The 20,271-nt window shown below is 38.9% G+C and overlaps 1 protein-coding gene across 2 annotated transcripts in view; it reads right to left on the bottom strand.

Annotated features, from left to right (window-relative positions):
* Positions 1 to 20,271, bottom strand: part of GALNT1 (polypeptide N-acetylgalactosaminyltransferase 1) — a 110,028-nt gene that overhangs the window by 76,892 nt on the left and 12,865 nt on the right. Inside the window, exon 2 of one of the 2 annotated variants that reach the window (XM_066246415.1) lies at positions 6,264 to 6,466. The exons of the other annotated variant lie outside the window; for it this stretch is intronic. The gene's annotated coding sequence lies outside the window, so the exon portion shown is untranslated. The remainder of the gene's footprint in view (positions 1 to 6,263; positions 6,467 to 20,271) is intronic. 2 annotated transcript variants of the gene reach the window in all.

Below are 20,271 nucleotides of genomic sequence, written 5' to 3' on the forward strand. Positions count from 1 at the left end.
GGCTCTTCTATGGATGATTATGCATTAGAATATTTTATCAGTCCTTTCAAGTTGGTCTTATCTTCCTTTTTCAGAAGAGGAAATTGAAGAGTCCTAAGTTTTAGAGGTAGGCAGAACTTCAACATTTAGAGAACTAAAAGGTCTGAGAAGAATCTCGAGAGTGGCACATGAACCCAAGGAGGACAAAGTTCAGAGAAAGGAGTTCTCTACATGTTAAAGGCTACAAAGAAAGAATTAATTGACGCTTGAAGCTATCTCTGTCAATTATTTTGTAAGCTACAGTGAGTTTGGTAATTTAAACATGACACAAACATCAGGTCTCATAAGCTGTGCTAAGTAAAAGAAATTAAACATTACTCCAAACTTCAGGGTGAGGACATTTCAAGCCTTACTACTAGCCTCATTAGCCATTTGCTGCGCAAAGCTGAATTAATAAAAACCTAGAGTTCCCAAAGCAGGAAAAACTACCCTCTCGTTAAATAGGGATATAAGTTAAAGGAGGAGAATGAAAGCACAGCAACAATCACTGAGCACTTACTATGTGCTAAGTACACTTAGGGGCACTATTAACATAATCCTCCCACCAAACCATAAGCTAGGTACTGTTATGTTCATCATCTTACAGAGAAAACTGACACTTTAAAAAGTTGAGTAACTTGAGGAAAAAAAAGAGTTGGGTAATTTGGCCAAACTCACAGACTTTGTAAAAGCCAGAATTCAAAATCAGTTAAGTCCCAGGAACCTTGGTAAAAATTTATAAATATATACTCTTTATGGCCCACTGCTGAAACTTTTTGTTTTTTTTTTTTGTTTGTTTTTTTAAAGAGAAATGAGAGAGAGAAAGGGGGTGGGGAGGAGCAAGAAGCGTCAACTTGTAGTTGTCGTAGTTGCTTCTCATGTGTGCCGTGACCAGGCAAACCCAGGGTTTCAAACTGGTGACCTCCACATCCCATGTCAATGCTTTATCCAGTATACTACCACGGGTCAGGCAACCACCTGGGAAATTTACATAAATGGAACCATAATATAATGTATTCTTCTGCTACATTTTTTAAAATGCTTATTTTATTGATTTTTAGAAAGAGGAAGGGAGAGAGAGACAGGAACATTGATCAGTTCCTGTATGTGCCCTGACCGGGGATCAAACCAGCAATCTTTGTGCTTCTGGACGATGCTCTAATCGAGCCATCCAGTCAGGGTATATAATGTATTTTTCAGCTACATTTTTAATACAACATCATATTTTTAAGATTTGTCCATGCTGATATATTAAGAGTTCATTATTTTTGGTGCTATACAGGAGTTGGCGAATTTTTATTTTTATAAATAAAATTTTATGGGAACACAGCCACACCCATTCCTTTTGTTTACATGTGGTGTACGGCTGTTTTTGTGCTATAAAAGCAAAGATGAGTAATTGCCGAAAAGACTGTATGACCTCAAGGCCTAAAAATCTTACTATCTGGTCTTTCACAGAAAGTTTGCTGACCTCTGCCATAGTGGTGACCTCTGCAGTGGTATATTTAATATTGTCCAAGTTTTCTAATTTTGTTAGAGTAGTTTTAATTCGTATTTTCTTGTTGACAGATACTTAGTTGCTATTTATTTTTCTTCTATAAAATGGCTTTTCCTTTCTAATGTCCATTTATCTTTTCACATTGACATATGCATGAATATATTTACTGACATTTATACATGTGTTATTATGATTTAAAAATTAAATTTTATGTTAGAAATATCTTCTACTTGTGAATAGCCTCTATACTCCTTTTGTTATAAACAAAAACCAAAATAACTTTATTATAAGCATATTTATTAACCATTTCATTCAACAACTGTGTTTTTGGTATCTAATTAAGAAAACTCGAGGGCCCTGATGGGATAGCTCAGCAGTAGAGCATCGGCAGTATATGGATGTCTCAGGTTCGATTCCCAGGCAGGGCACACAGGAAAAGTGACCATCTGCTTCTCTACCCCTCCCCCTTCTCTCTCCTCTCTCTCTTTCTCTCCTGCAGCCATGGCTCAAACAGTTTGAGCAAGTTGGCCCTAGGTGCTGAGGATAGCTCTGTGGCCTCACCTCATGTGCTAAAAATAGCTTGGTTGCTGAGCAACGGAGCAGAAGCCCCAGATGAGCGGAGCATCACCCTGTAGGTGGCTTGCCAGGTGGATTCCAGTCAAGGAGTATGCAGGAGTCTGTTTCTGCCTCCCCACCTCTTACTTAATAAAAAAAACAAAAGAAAACCTGAGGTCATAAAATACTCTAAAATTTTATTCTGAAGAGTTTTGCCTTTCACAATTAAGTTTTAATCCCTCTGGAATTTTATATATACTGTATATAGTGAGGCAATAAACTATTTTTCTTTCTATTTGGCTGAATAATAATCTCAACACCCTTTACAGAGTATTCCATTTCCTTATTTGATTTATAATACTAGCTCTGTCATATTATCAGATTTCCATGTATATAAAGTTCTGTTTTTCACCTTATTTTTCTCCCATTATCTGTGTGTCTATCCTTTCCCTAATAGTACACTAACTCAATTATTCAAGTGTTACATTAATTTAAACTGGTAGGACAGGGCAAGCAGTCTTTAGAAATATTGACTATCCTCAGAGACGTGACCATCTGCTTCGTTTCACCTCCCTCTCCCCTTTCTCATCCTCTTCCCCTCTTGATTGGTTCGAGCATTGGCCCAGACACTGAGGATAGCTTGGTTGATTCAAGCATTGGCCCCAGACAGGGGTTGCCAGGTAGATCCTGATTGGGGCACATGTGGGAGTCTATTTCCCCTCCTCTCACCAAAAACAAAAACAAAACAAACAAACAAAAAAAAACAATACCCTACAGGGTTTTTACTGAGATAGCAATGAATTTATTAATGATGGGTTAACTGATATATTTATAAGAGATAGTCTTTCCCCCTATAAAAATGGTATGCCCCCACATTTATTTAGGTCTTTAATGTCTTTCAATAGATTTTTATAATTTTTAATATAAAGACCTTGGTACCTCTTTTTATATTTATTCGTAGGTAGCTTATTTTTAATTCCTGTGAAATATTTTTATTGAATTTTTTATTTGGAGCTGCTTAGAGTACAACTGATTTAACTATATTGATCTTATATTTAGCACCTTGCTATTTTAAATCTTTAAAAAAATGTATCTATGGACTTGAATTTTCTATGAAAATGTTAATACTGACCCTAAGAACAAGCACTTTGTTTCCTTCTCATAGCCTTGTAACTTTTCCTGCTGTACTGACTGACCGGCAGCTTCAGTGCACTGCTGGAGAGCCGGGAGCAAGGAACGTACCCTTATATCATTGCTCATTTTTAGAGGAATACTTCTAATGTTTTACTATCAAGTATGATGTTTGCTGTGGGGTTTTTATAGATGTCCTTTGTCAGGTTATGGAATTTTTCTTCTATCCTTAGTTTGGTATGAGTTAATATCCTAAAAGAGTGTTGCATTTTAATAAACGCTTTTCCTGCATCTTTTATGGTGATACAGTTTTTTGTTGTTATTGTTTTCATTTTAAATTGTTCATGTGGATAATTACATTAATAGATCTTCTAATACAGAACCATGCTTGTCTGCCTAGAATAAACCCTTTGTTCAATATGTAGTATTTCCTTTATACATCACTGAACTCAGCTTGCCAAACATTTTTTTTCTTTTTTTTTTCCAATTATAGTTGACATTCAATATTAGGTTGACTATTTTTGATAGCCTCTTGCTTCACTGCCATATTTTTTATACTCTGAACATATTAAACATTTATTATATGTTCTGTATCTGACAATTAGAATAACTGTAAGCTTCTGAATGTCTGGCCAAGTAGTTACCCAGTTCTGCTGATTAACTCACTGTGACTTATTTGAAGTGCTTTTGATTTCTTTTCAAGTGTGAGTTCATTTTCCTAGAAACTTTATCTGTGTCAATTCTCTAAGGTCTGTGTTCCTATATTTCCCCAGGAGGATTTGGTTTCTCAGTCCTAACAACCTCAGACCACTTTGCACTAAATTCTTAGCTTGGGTTGGTGTGCGTGTACACGCCATTCAGGCAGTACGAGCTCTGACCCCAAGTCCAGTGCGAGTGGACTCCTAGTTAGAATTTCTCAGGGAAGACCACTTGAACTTTCCAGTGCTAGACAAGCTGAGACTGGCGACTCCCCTTATCTCACTCCTACTCAGCCCACTCCATACTTTCCCCCCCATCCTGCACAGTGGAACAGGTTTATAATTTTTTTCCTAGTTTACCTACTGATACCTTTCAGGAAGTTGCAGCTTTATACAGCGTCTCTGGATTTTACTTCTCACCTTGCTTGATCCCTAGACTCAGTCTAGTACCCCATGGTCACCCTAGAAAATCCAAAACTCTAGGATTCCGGAGATACCAGCACCCCAGCATAGCAACCAGTATCACCATTAGCTTACCTCCCTAGATTCAAGATTTGTTTTCAACCTCTACAAGTTTCCTTATTTGTTTGTCAGCTCAACTAAGCATTTACAATTTATTTCTAATCTGCCATAATGCCAGAAACTGAAGCCTCTAAACATTCTGAATAGTTCATTAGCTGAGTATTCTTCCCCCTTAAAATATGTACCTCTACTTCTAAAAAGCAAAAGAAAAATGATTCATTTGGCTAACAAATATGTGCCAAACATGATCTCAATACATGCCCAGACAAACCCCTGGTGGGCAAACTGCGGATCGCGAGCCACATGCTGCTCTTTGGCCCTTTGAATGTGGCTCTTCCACAAAATACCACGTGCAGGTGCTACCTCGATAAGGAATGTACCTACCTAAATAGTTTAAGTTTAAAAAATCTGGCTCTTGCCTGACCAGGCAGTGGCACAGTGGTTAGAGTGTCAGACTGGGATGCAGAGGACCCAGGTTCAAGACCCCGAGGTCGCCAGCTTGGGCGCAGGCTCATCTGGCTTGAGCAAAGCTCACCAGCTTGAGCCCAAGGTCACTGGCTCGAGCAAGGGGTTACTCAGTCTGCTGAAGGCCCGCGGTCAAGGAACATATGAGAAAGCAATCAATGAACAACTAAGGTGTCGCAACGAAAAACTGATGATTGATGCTTCTCATCTCTCTCCATTTCTGTCTGTCTGTCCCTATCTATCCCTCTCTCTGACTCTCTCTCTATTTAAAAAAAAAAAAAGGCTCTCAAAAGAAATTTCAATTATTGAACTGTTGATATTTGGCTCTGTTGAATAATGAGTTTGCTGACCACTGGCCTAGATCAGTAAACTAAACTAGGTTTGATGCACTCAACAACCTTATGTAGAAGAGGTGCAGACAGCAAACAATAAACATAAGTACGTAAACTGAATTATATCAGAGAAGGAATTAAAGACAATGGAAAGGAAGAAGAAATAGGTAGAAGATCAAGAATGGGGAGGGTCTGTGATCTTAAACAAGGTAGCTATTACTAAAAACATTAAATATTTCCATACAACATAACGCCAATTAATTTCTATTAAACATAAAATTATAAGAAACTATAAGTATTTTTCTTTTCTTGATGCGAAGTAGGATGGCAAACAGCCTACAGACACGTTAATATTACACGACTCCATTCACTTCAAAGAAATAAGGGCACACTTTAATAGTTGGAGATGTTGCTCAAAACATGATGATGCTACCTATTTAAAAAATAAAATAAACAAAATGTAAAAACAGAGTTATGGTGGGATCAGAGTAGGTAGGTAGAGGAGGCCCGAGGGGGGGATAAATGATAATGAACGCACAATACAGTGTACAAATGCTGTGTTGCAGAACTGTGCATCTGAAACCTGTATGATTTTGTTAACCTGTGTCACTCCAATAAATTCAATAAAAAGGAAGAAAATAAGAATAAAAAGTAAAGAAATTAATTAGTATCACAATTAGGCAGGTTTTTTTAAATGTTAAACCTAATAAAGAAGTCAATTTTCCACTTACAGGTCATTCTGTCTTTCATGAAGATGTGCCCTATTTATAACTCTTTAAAACAGGTTTTTCTCTTTTCATAAGAATCATTTATGAAGCTGAGTTATTAAATCACAACTTAAAATATGCAACTCCAAATCCAAGACAAAACTTTTTAGTCCTGTAATTATTGTCATTATTTTTCTCTGTATCTCTCAATAAAGCTTGAGTTTATATTCTATACAGTCGTAATTATATAAACAGATTATCTTTATTTATTTATTTATTTATTTTAGAGAAGAGAGACAGAGAGAGAGATAAGGGAGGAGCAGGAAGCATCAACTACCATATGTGCCTTGACCAGGCAAGCCCAGGGTTTTGAACCGGCAACCTCAGCATTCCAGGTCAACGCTTGATCCACTGTGCCACCACAGGTCAGGCCAGATGATCTTTTTTTTAATGATACGGGTAATAAAGAATAATGATAATAACTTAAAGTTCCAGCATAGCCACTTTATGATGTCAGATAAAACTCCTCAAGGACAGGACCTGCAAAACGTAAGAGACAGGATTTACTTGCAAAAACAGAAGCTTTACAGGAAGCGTCTAGTGATTCTTTTTTTCAAGACAAAGAAGTAGAAACAGTTCTATATAATAACAAAATACAGCAACTGGAGAATGTTTCCTTAGGCAGACACAGCAGTGTAACTAAAACCAGCTAGTGGTAATGATGCTTAAAAGCACTGGCCGAGCTGAGTCTTCCTCTTACCAGCTACCCTTCTCCACTCTACAGACCCTGAGAATTCCTCTCACATTTGACAAGTAGAATTAGACTGCCTCCACCTTCCTATTTTTGCCTGATTATATACTGGACCTTGACTGACTTTTATCTTACTCTCAAATGTGCAGAGAGAAAAAACTGTCGTTTAAAAACTCAAGCTAGGCCTGACCTGTGGTGGCGCAGTGGATAAAGCGTCGACCTGGAAATGCTGAGGTTGCTGGTTCGAAACCTTGGCTTGCCTGGTCAAGGCACATATGGGAGTTGATGCTTCCTGCTCCTCCCCCCTTCTCTCTCTCTGTCTCTCCTCTCTCTGTCTCTCCTCTCTCTCTCTCTCTATCTCTCCCTCTCCTCTCTAAAATGAACAAATTAAAAAAAAATTAAAGAAAAAACAAAAAAAAACTCAAGCTAGGTAATGTTTAATGACAAAAATATTTCTATAAGGTTGCCACAAATTTTAGTTAATTTCCTTACTTACACAAAGTTGGAAAAGTATACCTCAGGAACAAAATTAGGTCTCTGGTTGCATTTAAATCTTTCTTTCTTTCTTTTTTTAATGAAAGCAAAACAATGATTATATACTTGAAGAAAAATAGCCTTTATAAAATATTAACACTAGTATTTCATTGCTTAAAATGTAGTAAGCTTTGATATAGTAAAAAGCCATTAAATAAAATACTGAAAGTTAAACTATGGTACAGAGTGGAGAACCCCCACTGTATGCTCACTCTCACACACAATATCCCCACCCTGGAGGAAATACTCCCTTGACCAATTTAACAGGTTAGTCAAGGAATGAGACAGGAAGAGTGAAAGCAGGCCTCCAGCGACCCCCTTCCCTCCCTAACCCCCAACACACATGCACTTGACTCCAACAGCTCCCCCTTTTTTCTGTTTTACACACTGGAGCCTGGTAGAAGGTACCATTTGAAAACACTCTTGCCACTATAACAGATCTTATAATGGTAGCACAGGGATCCCCCTAAAAAGGACCATGAGAACCCCAGAGGGTCCTTCTGAGAAGTCTGCAAGGTCAAAACTATTTTAAACTAATACCAAGTCATTAATGCCTTTTTACTTTCATTCCATACTGAGTATATAGCTGCATTTGAGGCTACACGTGATATAAAAGACTGAATACAAAAGGAAATTTACAGTCTAACTACGAAAAGCCAAACATTAATGAAAATTGCACAAATGTAAAACACCACACAGCTCACTAACTTTCTTGTTTTGGAAAGCAGTTATTTTTCATAAAATATATTTATATTAACATATAATAGGCTTATTATTAATTTAAGTGAATTTTTAAAATATCTAAGTTTTTATCTTTAATATGACAAACATCAATAGACATAATCCACAAAACAAACTCTTTGACGTCTTCAATAATTTTTAAGTATAAAGGGGTCTAGAGAACAACAATAGACTATAACATCTAAAAATTCATAGTAAAAAACCCATACTTACATTCATGCCATACACAGTTATTACATGTCAGCTTTAAGCTAGGTTCCAGATGCAGGGGATAGAGCCATGAACATGACAGACCGGGTCCCCGCTCTCGTGGAACTGTAGTCAAGTGTTGGTATACAGACAACGAACAAAAGTCAAGTGTCAGCTATGCAGGAGCACTCCGTAACTATTATAAATAAGAAGGAGACATGGTGGGCGAGCACGGGGCTGGGTGACCAGGAAAGGCTGCTCTGAGGCAGCATCACTGAGGAGGAGACGGGTCGCACCAGAAGCCAACTTCAGGAAGACCAATGGAAGAGTGTCCCAGGCAGAGCCCTTGGGGCTCTCCCCAATGTTACCCTACCCATATTTCAGCCTCCACTCTGCACCACCTTCAGTGTCCTGCTCTTTAGTCGCATCCAACCACTCCTTATTCCCAACATGCCATGCTGTCTCTTGTTTCCATGTCTCCACACGTTGTTTTCTCTGTCTGAAATGGCCTCTGCTTGTCTTTCTGTCAAACTCATACAAAACTCAAGCCAAAGCTCCGTGAAGGCAAAGGGTTCTACTCCCGGGTCCCAGGGCTGTGCCTGCTGACACACTGCTGGGATTCAAGCAACCTCTCCTTACCTCCTGGGACTTTCCCTCTATACCAACAACCTCTACTAATGTCATCATGCAATTGTATTTTTGTAGGCCAAGTTTACCCATTTGACTGTAAGTCCTGGAAGGCGTATTTGAATTCACAGTGCCTGGTTCAGTCGTAGGTGCTTAAAAACTATCACATTACTAAATCCTTGAATCACATTTTTAATTTTAACTATAATTATTTTTACATTTAATCCCTTAAAGGCAGGAGTTATGTCTTATTTTTCTATCACCCACTGAGTCTAACACTGGGCCTTAAACATCACACCTACTCTATAAATGTTCATCAGATTGCTGAACTAAATTCACCTGTAAAACACTAAAAACTTCAAGCCATTTTGTAAAGGGCAATATTCTCAAACAGGAATATCCCATTCTGTTTCTAACCTAATGTACCAGACAGTGGCTGGTATCCACATCACGGTTCTCAACACCTAGGTCAGTATTTAAGGGCAGCAAAGGCTCCTTATTAGACATTGGACTGCAGTAAAAGCCAATGTAGTGAATGCCAGCATTTTAGCTGGCAACTGCACACACAAGCAAAACAGGAAAGTATGACCCCAAAATTATTTAATTTAGAAGAGTGTTAGTTATTGTTTCTCATCAACGGGGCTGATTTCTGTTATGTGAAAGGCAGCTCTACTACACAGCAGCTGTTTACATAATAAACTCCCTTAACCCCATCACATTCTTAATTTTCATGTGCTCTGAACAGTGTGTTTACTAAACTTTTCTAGCCATTCTCTTCAGTTGGCTATTCAGTGTAATATACAATGCTAAAACAGCAGGTCTAATCTGTGCTATACTGTCTGAGTTAAAATACATACAAAATTGGATAAGCTAATAAAAAAAAGATACAGAATGCCCCTTCTAAAGTAGCTATCAGAAGGTCAACATTCAAATTTTGTTTATTTGGTTATCTATCTATCTATCTATCTATCTAACTATCTAGAGAGTAAGTTTATCACAGTGGGGACAGTGAAACAAGGTAGGCCTGGGATAGAAGAGGGAAAGCTATCTATCTATCTAGAGAGTAAGTTGATCACAGTTGGGGACAGTGAAACAAGGCAGGCCTGGGATAGAAGAGGCAATAGGAAAGCCTAGGCAGGCCTGTCTTGGCTCTCTAAAAATCTTACGGGAAATAAATGAGAGGAGAAAAGGGAGCCTTGGAGACAGGTTCAGGGGGTTAGCCCAGGAAGAACTACTGCTGCCACTGCTCCCCTGGTTTTAAGTCTCCTGAGGACCCTTAGAGGTTTAGGAGATGCATGCTTGTAGGGGGGAGGGGAAAGAAAGGAAGGAAGGAGAAGACAGGAAGAGAGAAGGGAAAGGCATGGGCTCCTCTGCGGAAGAGCACACCTCAAACACACCTCAAGTTTGTTTGTTTTTTCCCCAAGATTCAAGTTTTAAAGTGATTTAACCATGAATCATGTGTGGGTAGTAGCTGCTTCCATTTATTTCTATCAGCAGTCATAATAAAAGTGATTTTGCAAAAACAAAAATATTTATTACTAGCTAATTTTGAAAACTGTTGTGACAGGGGTGTATATATATAGCAGGTTTTCAATAACAAACACACGCTATTTCTCTTCCAGAGTCCTACAGCAGTAGGGTATCTGCCACACGTACACAGGCACCCTTCACAGCCGCCAGGGCTTATTCTCTACACTGCAGATTATAAGAGCCCTTTGCTTCTCTCCATTCCCCTTCCTGGGGTCCTTTCAAGGCCCATTAGAGCTCTTAGAGAACTTACAGGAAAATAAAGAAATTTAAATCTAAGACAATAAATATTGCAGCAGGACAAAAACTATAACAACGATCTTTTTTAAACCATTGTTAGATGGAAAATTTGGAAATAATTCTCTTTGGGATTATTTCAACTATCCATGCCATTATTTTTATGGTCACTAGTAATAACTGATCATAATTTTAAATTACCCTGACTAAATATGCCTACAGATTTAAAGGTAGCAAAAAGTTAAAACCTTCAGGAGCACCTATGTTTTAATGTTGAGGTCTTGGTCCTGCTATATAGTAAAAGTTTATCAACATGTAGTTGTATATAAAATGTCATACATCCTCATCAATAAAGGGACGGAGGGCCTATACTAAATCAACCTGAAGATGGTTTTTGAAGGGCAGGTTTCATGGACCCTGAATCTGCACAGTCACTGAGGCCCCATACTGAGAAGGACCCCACATCTGGTTTAATGCTATGCTGTCAGCATCTTGAAATTCTTAGTCATTTTTTAATAAGAGCCCACCCCCACTTTCATTTTGCACTGGACTCACATGATATAGCTTGTCCTTATGGGTCCTCTGTGATTCTACAGAAGTATACCTCTATGGTTCCAGGCACAATGATTAAAAATAAATTAATTTAAAAAATTGAAGTGACCCATGTTTCCTTAGTTTCAGAATAATAACTTTCAGGACAATTTTCTACCTCTATCAAAAAGAATCAAATGTACCCTGAAAATAACTCAAATGTTAGGTATTAATTGTAAGTATTTTTGGGCTGTCATTACAATTCATGTCTTCAAAGTAGAGAATCTGAAAGGATTAATACTAAGCAAAGAGCAAACAGCTGACTATAATCAGTATCAAAAAAATAATTCCCTTTGTCTCCTAGTCACTACTCTCTCTCAAATGCCTCTATGTCCTTCCTAGCTTCCATTTCTTTTTTAATAATTCTCTTACAGAAAAACATTTTTTTCCTGATATATCCAATATCTCTGATGTCAAGAATTAAAACCAAATGTAGAGCTATAATGAATCCAAATAAACCATTACGCACAGCAGTGCTTTCAACTCATACATTCAACACACACTCGGACAGAGCAAACAGAAGAGGCTCAATCGGTAGCCACGGGCTCCAGGTAAAAGAGCCAAATAGAAAACAAACACCATTCCAAAGAAGAGTTCTGAACAACAAAGCCATTTTCATACACCAGGATATGAGCTGCAGGAACAGTGCTTTATTAATCTCATGTTACCCCATATATTCTGCATAAGCTGATACCATTTTAACTGACCTGATTTTTTTGTATAAAAATTCTATTTTGACCTAAGCTTATTGTGTAGATATCCAAAGCATCTACACTGCAGATTATAAGGGCCCTTTGCTTCTCTCCTTTCCCCTTCCTGGGGTCCTTTCAAGGCCCATTAGAGCTCTTAGAGAACTTACAGGAAAATTAAAAAAATTTAAATCTAAGCCAATAAATATGGCAGCAGGACAGAAACCATAACAATGAGATTTTTAAAACATTGTTAGATGAAATATCGGGAAATAATGTCTTTGGGATTATTTCAAGTATCCATGCCATTATTTTTATGGCCACTAGGAATACCTGATAGTAATTTAAAATTACACTGATTAAATATACCTACAGATTTAAAGGTAGCAAAAAATAAATAAAAGATAAACTTGCTAAAGAAAGATACAGAAAAAAGGTAAATGAAGATATAAAAGTAAAACAAAACCCTACTTGTAAGTCAGTCAATGCACACAGACTGCCACATAAATAAATGTACAAATGAAGATCTTAGTTTTGAGAGGGTAGAAGGAGGTAGATAGAGATGGTGACGGAGGGAGACTTGACATAGGGTGGTGAACACACAGAGCAATACAGAGATGATATATTTTGGAATTGTGTACCTAAAACCTGTATAATTTTATTAACCAATGCCACCTCAATAAATTCAATAAAAAGATGTTTTTTAAATCTTAGTTTTAATAAAACTAGGTAACTGGATTTCTGAAAAACTGGGCTTTATAATGAGAAGCCTCATATGACAGCATTGTATATATAGGTTATATGTTGTATATGGTATGCTGTACATGTATAATGCTCTTTACTGTGGTAGATTCAGGGGTTTGCTTCTAGAAAGTTTTATTCTGTTCACTGACAGGGAAGAATGGGGAAGTGCCTGTAAGAAAATACATCTGAATCTGACAGTATCCCTACCATATCTAGTGCTTCCTTAGCAACCATGGGCTTTCATTTCCTGTGTCTTGAAGATGCAGCCAGCATTCCTCTCTGTCACCTTAATAGGTATACTCTGTATCTCTAATGAGATCTTCATTGCTGCAGTTATCACACTACAGTATTATTATTTACTTAGACATCTCTGAAAAATTGTGAGCTGCTTGAGGGCAGAAAGCACACATTATTTAATCGTTTGTCTTTTCAACATCTAGGACTGTGCTTAAAAGTGCATAATAAACACTAATAAAATGTTTAGTAAATGAACAAACAAGTGATTTTGTTTAGTTTGGCTTAAACAATCAATTAGTGAAGCAGAAAGTTGGAATGAAAGAATGAAATTCTTGATTTTGACTCCTTTCATTCCAAGGTAGAGACAACCTCAAGCAACAGAGTTTACATAAAGCAGATTGCAAAATGTCCCCCATTTTCATGCCCACTTCTTCAGATAAAGAACCTCCAATTTTTTGTGAGGCACATGGATCACTAGAATAAAATAAATTTCTCAGTCTCCTTTGCAGTGAAGTTCTAGTTGATAATAATGAGAAGTCTTGTGTGCCACTTTTAGAAGTATCTAAAAAAGCACCAGAGCATGCATGCCCCTTCTCCTCCTCCATCCTGCTGCGTGGAACATGAATGTGATGGTTCAAGCTCCATTTGAGACCATGAGGATGAAGACGAGGACCTGCGATGGCAGATGAAAAAGCAAGAACCACCAAGATCCCAGAAAATCATGGAGCCACCAAACCAGCCATGAGCTATGTCCAGACTTGGACACAAGAGAAGTACTTCTTCCTTGCTCTAGCTACACTTACTCTAGGTCTCTGTAACAAGTACTAATAACTAATCCTAACCTAACAACACATGCAAGGAACCCAGGCATCCCAAGCCAGGGAGAATAGAAATGACCAGAGCTAGACCTCACAGAGGAAAGCGAAAATGCCAAAGCTCTGAAGAAAACAAGGACCCAGCAGCAGGAATTAGCAGGGTCCACTTCCAGGACTACATGGTAGCACAGCACTCCAGGAGCCTGCTTCTTTCCTTCTCATCCCCAAGCAATCAACTCTCTATCCCTTTCACCTCCTCAGAATGCCTATGGAGGTCCTGGCCAATGGTGCAGTGGATAGAGCGTTGCCCCGTAGTGCTGAGATTCGATCCCAGGGTCCCTGGCTAGAGCCTGAGGGAGCCAGCTCAACCCCCAGTCAGGGCACATATGACAAGAGATCAATGGCACAACTACGTGGAACAAGTTGATGCTTTTCTCTCTCTCTCCCCCACTTCCTCGCTCTTAAAAAAAAAAGAATGCCTATGAATAATCAAGCTTTTTTACTCTCTCATGGCATCATGGAGACTCAGTGCCTTGTCTCAGTCTTGGAAGTTCAATTCTTAGGAACAGAGACAAGCTAGCCAATCTTCCTTATCTTTTCAAGTCAAGTCATATCACAGCAGCTGCTATAGGCCTGGCTACCTAGGGTCCTGTGTTCATTTCAGCGGGGTACAAAATGTGACCACCAAGAGCACCTCTGAGCAGGCACTGCAAGAGTCAAGCAGTTTCCTCTGGAAGGTGATGTAAATATGGCCAGTGCTGTAACTGATATACCTCATATACGATGGTCAGAATCTGTTTAAACTGCAACGTGCAAATGCAAGACACAAATAGATCTGATCTAAAATTCTGAACCCCACTTGAAACAGTCCAAGGGTCTGACCTGGGATTTTACCCATGTCAGAATTCAAATCCAAACTAGTACTTTTAAAAGGATGAGGAGCAGAATGAGGAAGATCGTCTTCTAATGGAGACAAAAGAAGCTAAAATTACTCTACCTTCCCTGATACACTACATCATCTGAGAGAAATGAAGTCTGTATCTTCCAAAACAACAACAACCAGGGATCCAATCTAGAAACTGGTATTTCCTCTCTTGCGGACTTTTTCTAATTAAGTGGTCAAAAGTCATTTTTAAATAAACAACAACTACAGAAACAAGGAGATTATTGTACTGCCATTACTGCATTTGTTCCGTGAGAGTTAACAAGTCTTGAAAACTTAGCTGTTACACATAAAGTTGAAAGACAGATGAGATTTTACATTTGCCAAGCTATTGTAGTAGTCATTAGTGCTATGCACCAAGTATGTCTGGTTCTCTTTGCAGGCACATGGTAGATGTGCACTTCTCCATCTCCTTGAAGAATGGGTTAGCCATGTGACCTGCTTAGGCTAATGACGTGTGAACAAATGGCATGCCTTACTTCCTTCCGCACAGACGCTTTAAGAGACTGCACAATCTGCCCTGCTCTATTTCCCTGTGACAGTGCTGGCACCCTTCAAGGCAGCCACTTCGAGCTCCCTAAGCATCGATCCCAGAGGGGTCTGAGGCAGAGCAGAGTCCACAGTCAACCAGTAACAAAGCCAACAAGTTGTGCTGTTTTAAGCCACTGAGATTTGGGGGTTGTATATTAGTACATCATAACTCGTCCTACCTTGACATGCACAAATATGAATGCCTTCATATTATAATTATTTAACCACAACTATTAACGTAAAGACTTGTTTTCAGTATTGTAACATCTTTTGATGTTAAAAAGAATAGTATTAAATAAACAAACTTTAAAACAAGGGAGACCTGATTAAGCTCTGAAGTTTAGCTGGAAAAATGTTTGTCTAGAAGAGCCAAATGTAAGCACTTAACGCTACTTGTTTTGAGATTGCCAAAATGTTAATAATTACTGAGGTGAGAAAGTGAGTATATGGGAGTTCATAACACGAGTCTATTTTATATTTTTGAAAATTTCCACAACAAAAAGTTAAAGAAACAGAGAAACACACAAAGAACAAAGAATCTGAAAAATCTTAAAAAAAAAAATTTAAGACCTCAGAAATAAAGAAATTTTAAAAACACTATTAAAATACTTACTGGTACTACTTAGAGAAAAGTTGTAGAAATGAAGTGTTTTAGGGCTACTAGATGATAAAAATCTGAAATGCTTCATGTTTTTCAAATAACCATCTCCTTAATTCTTAATTAAGTCTAACCAGGTATTTTTCATGGATTCCAAAATCAGGATATTTTAGAGGAAAAGTACATTACAGCTCATTTAGAGTGACTTTGATATTCTTACTCATATGGAAATTCAGGTCTGGTGACAGGCAAAGTAGAAACTAAAACCTCGGCCCTTTGACTCTTCCTTCATGCGGCTGCTAACCTATTTAACATTATTCTGATGATTTTACTCTCAACATCCAGCAGAAAGAAGCTCTCTTCCCATTGCAATTATGCTTGACACGTCAGCTATGGTGTTAGCTATATTAAGTGAAAAGAAATCACACCACTCGCTGCTTAAAGAAATGGAAATGTACTGACTCACAGAACCTTATCCAGGAGTGGGGTGGAATTCAGGGCTGGCTTAACCTAGTAGTTCCAGCTCCACCCCTCTGTAACTCTCTCAGCTCTTCCACCTTCTTGAGCTGGTTTCCTTCTTAGGTTTGATGACAAGACTGCTACAGCAGCCCAGAGCCTCACATCCACATGTGACAATGTCCCCACAGAGAGAAGTGGCCTCGGACAAGGAAAAAAGTCGTTCCCAGAAGCTTCTGCAAACCTTCCTCAGCCTAAAATGGTAACCTCCCTATTTCTAAATCAATCCTTAGCAAGGGGGATGGGATTACCATGATTATTTGAATTCAGGGTCCCCTATGATTGCCACACAGCAGGAAGACAGGCCATGACTGGGAGAGAACCACACATCACGACCAGGACAGGCAGTGATCCCTAATCAATAGCCTGAAGAGCCTTGGGAAGTTAAGGAGTTACTGCACTAACTCTGAATAAATTATATTATTGGTGTGTGTATGACAGAGAGGGAGAGAAACATGGTACTAATATTTTAAAATATGCACAGATATTCTAAAATTAATAAAAATCCAAATTTATTTAAGAGTAGTAGGTAATTCATAATTTTTTAAACAGCATAGGCCAATGCAATACCAGGCTACCTGGGTTTGTGCCTGGCTTTAATACCTACTATCAGGTAGAGGTTCACCCAAGTAGTTACCTACACCACAAGATTATTTTGACAAACAGCATGTAAAGGGATGAGATCAGACACAGTATAAATTGTATTGAGCAGAGCACTAAATAAACTCCAGCTATTATTTGTTTCACACACGTAAGTTACTATGATGTGGAGAAATTTTTTATGTTGAAAGGAGACATTTCTTTTTAGCTGCCCAGCATCTATCTATTCCCCTTCCTAATTTCATTCTGGAGAATTACCTCTACCCTACCTTATATAATTTTGCTGAGACTGTAAATCGATGTTATCTACCTTCCCACTATAGAGGTTAGAGGATTCTTGGAGGTTCCTGAACCTAAGTCCCTGGTATACCAACCATGACTTACACTCAGCCAATCAGATGTACTCTCCAAAAGTCTCATAAGCAAATAATCTGCAAAGATGAAAGAAACAGGGAATTCATTCATACCAGTGGTGACACCCTGATCAGATCATTCTTGGAATTCTGCTTTCCAGCTCCCCAAAACTGCCTAAGTTTCCACTTGTTTCCAAGCTTGGTACCTTGCAGATAGTTCTGTAAGTTTTCAATTTCAATTTCTTTCCAATAAATTACCTCCTGCTTAATTAGAGAGTTGGATTCTACTGCCTATAACCAAAGAACCCAAATAAGAAATGACCTAAGATCAGGCCCTGGAATATAGCACGGAGGCACTGTGCTAGGACTCAAGAGGATGAGAAAGTCTTAGAAAGATGTTTTAGAACGTACAGGGAGTAGCCAGAAGGCTAAGATGTGATGAGAAATGAAGTAAGGTTGATTCCAGTGTGGATGTGAAGGAGTTTGCCCTGGAGAGCTGAAGAACTGTGTTGTGAGGGGAGGAAAAGAGCCCACCTACTTCTCATCGAAACTTTCTACCTGGTGAAATGCTGGGGCAAGTGTTCTTATGAGACCTCTCAACAAATTCGGAGTTCAAGTTCACTGCTGCTATCTATACGAGAATATAAAAGGGGAGATTTTCCCCATCTTACTCTCAGTCTGTGGTAGAAATCCTCTTCTCTAGTTCAGTATACTTTAGCATATAGAAGGTTAAAATTAATAAGGAAACTATTACAGCTCAACTGTATTTAAGAGCAGATAACCAGAGGTGAAAGAAGAGTATAAAAGTTATCCAGATGGCTTGGATTCAGGTTTAAGGTCCTCAACAATTTTTTCCAAGAATTCTATTTTTACTCCTCCAGTCTACATCACTAGATTCTCGTCTACTTTGACTTGCCTACCTATTTACACCTTCCTGCCCAGTCTTGATCAAGGTACTGTTTTTAGCTCTTATTGTGAGTATCTGAAGAAAGGGAGTTCTTCCTGTTAAGGGTTCATATACACTTTACCTGACTTTCATGCTTTTCTCTGCTCTGACATAATCTTCTACCTCTGTATTTAAACCCAGATTCCTAAATTCTCCCTAAACTCAACCCCCGTTTCCTGTCTTCATAGTACCTCTCTCTCTGCAAAATACATACCCCTAGCTTCTTCCACTTCTCAAAATGCACTGCAAAATTAACTTTTTTGAAATGCTTACCAGCAAATCACATCCAGCTGGTGGTTTCTTTCTCCTCTAGCCTAAGAATCATATCCCTTTATAATATTCTAACACACACACACACACACACACACACACACACACACACACATTTGATGCTACTTTCATCTGGTCCAGAAATATCTATAACTTCCATTTATACTAAAAAAAATACTGGAATGGAAGAATTATTTTTCACTGTAAACTTTTTGGTACTGTCAGAATATCTTACCACACACTATTTCTATTTTTAAAAATCCCATTATTTACTAACGCAAAAAAAAAAAAAAAGTTACCTTACTCTACTTATTCTCTGGATAATATTTTTATGCGTGTGAACATTACAGCCCTAAATTCCTAACCACTTTTGTTTAGTGTTGACTGGAGGGTGGGAGTAAAAGGCAGCAGCTTGTGGCCACAGGTTTATGGTCTGGTTATGATGCTCTTCTACATCTGAAAGTTTAAGGGAAATCTGAAGACCTTTTTCAGGCTCCTGAGTCCTCAGAAAGTGATACTGCACATACTTCCAGGTCCCAGGAGCTAGCGTGACGGGGTTAGACACTGCCACTTCTCATAAGTCTGGGAGGTGCCAGTAAATCAGAGCAGAATAGGTCAGGGCTCCAACTGAGCACCTCTGTGTGTGTGGGTGTGGGTGACATGAATCCTGGGGACTCCACCCTGTCTGCCCTAAGCAAAATCGACCAGTCCAAATCTTTCTACATATTATTTTATTACTCATTGTTAAATGACAGTGTTTTATATAGGATATTTTCCATAATATTATAATAGCATAGTACAGTTAAATTTGAATTATGGATTAGTCAAAATCTGCTACTGCATTTAGGTCCCACTCTCAAAAGATTTATCCTTATAGTCTGAGACTGATGTTTAACAGGCACCTTCCGCCCTTCCCCAGTGTGCTGGGGTCAACACTGGAATCACCATCTTCTTTACCCCCAACATCACTCCCAGTTCCCTGTTGGCTACAACCCGTAAGCTGCCTTCTAACACTATTAATGTCTTCAGTACCTGGTGATCTGCCTTCAGTCTCAGGGCCCAATACCAACTTGCCTATTGATACTTAAATTGACACTTCAGTCCAAATCAAACCCAGACAGACAAGCCCAACTACAATCTCTGACCATATGGTGCTTAGAGTCTCCCGCCCTGACAAGCCTGCTCTTCCCCACCTACTTCCACATCAGCTGTCTCCCACCTAAGCAGGTTTCCGGTTTCATGTGCTTAACTACCAACCTAGAAGGGCACGCAAAAACCCCCTCACCTGTTGGGCCTTTCAGCCCTTTTAATCCCTAATCCTAGACAAGTCCCACTAGTCATATTTTCTGCTTCAACTCCCAGGACATGAGCATTACAGAGAAAGTACCGAAACAGGGCTGGCTGAGTCCACTGTAAACCTACGATAACTAGCACAACAGAGCCCTTACGTTTCTCTCTGATTCTCTCCTGTACAGCCCTCACTCAATACGTGCACTCACTGACCACTTGACTACAAAGCCTCACCGCCCAGATGCAAGTTCCCACCACCTGGCTTTCACTTCACACTCCCTTTGTTGCCCCCTCTGAGTCCTTTCTTTTCAAGGAGCATGCCCTCCACTTGTCCACTTAATTGCAGCCTTGGAAGCCTTGTTTCACAGATACCACTCTCCTCCCCTTCACTTACCAACCAACTCTACCAGCCCTTTCTCTCAAGGTAACTTTCAGGTCAAACTGTGCCCAGAGACCAAGGTTTGGTCCCTCTCCTCCCCCCCCCCCCCACACACACAAAATTCATAGAACTTGAATTGCCCACATTTAAAAATCAGGACATTGAACTTGAATAATCAAGATTTCTGGCTTCTCTGGTAAAAGAAAACCCTCTGCCACCAGTGAGTGAGCGCACCTA

This window comes from Saccopteryx bilineata, chromosome 11 (genome assembly GCF_036850765.1).
Source record: "Saccopteryx bilineata isolate mSacBil1 chromosome 11, mSacBil1_pri_phased_curated, whole genome shotgun sequence".
Lineage (NCBI taxonomy): Eukaryota > Metazoa > Chordata > Mammalia > Chiroptera > Emballonuridae > Saccopteryx > Saccopteryx bilineata.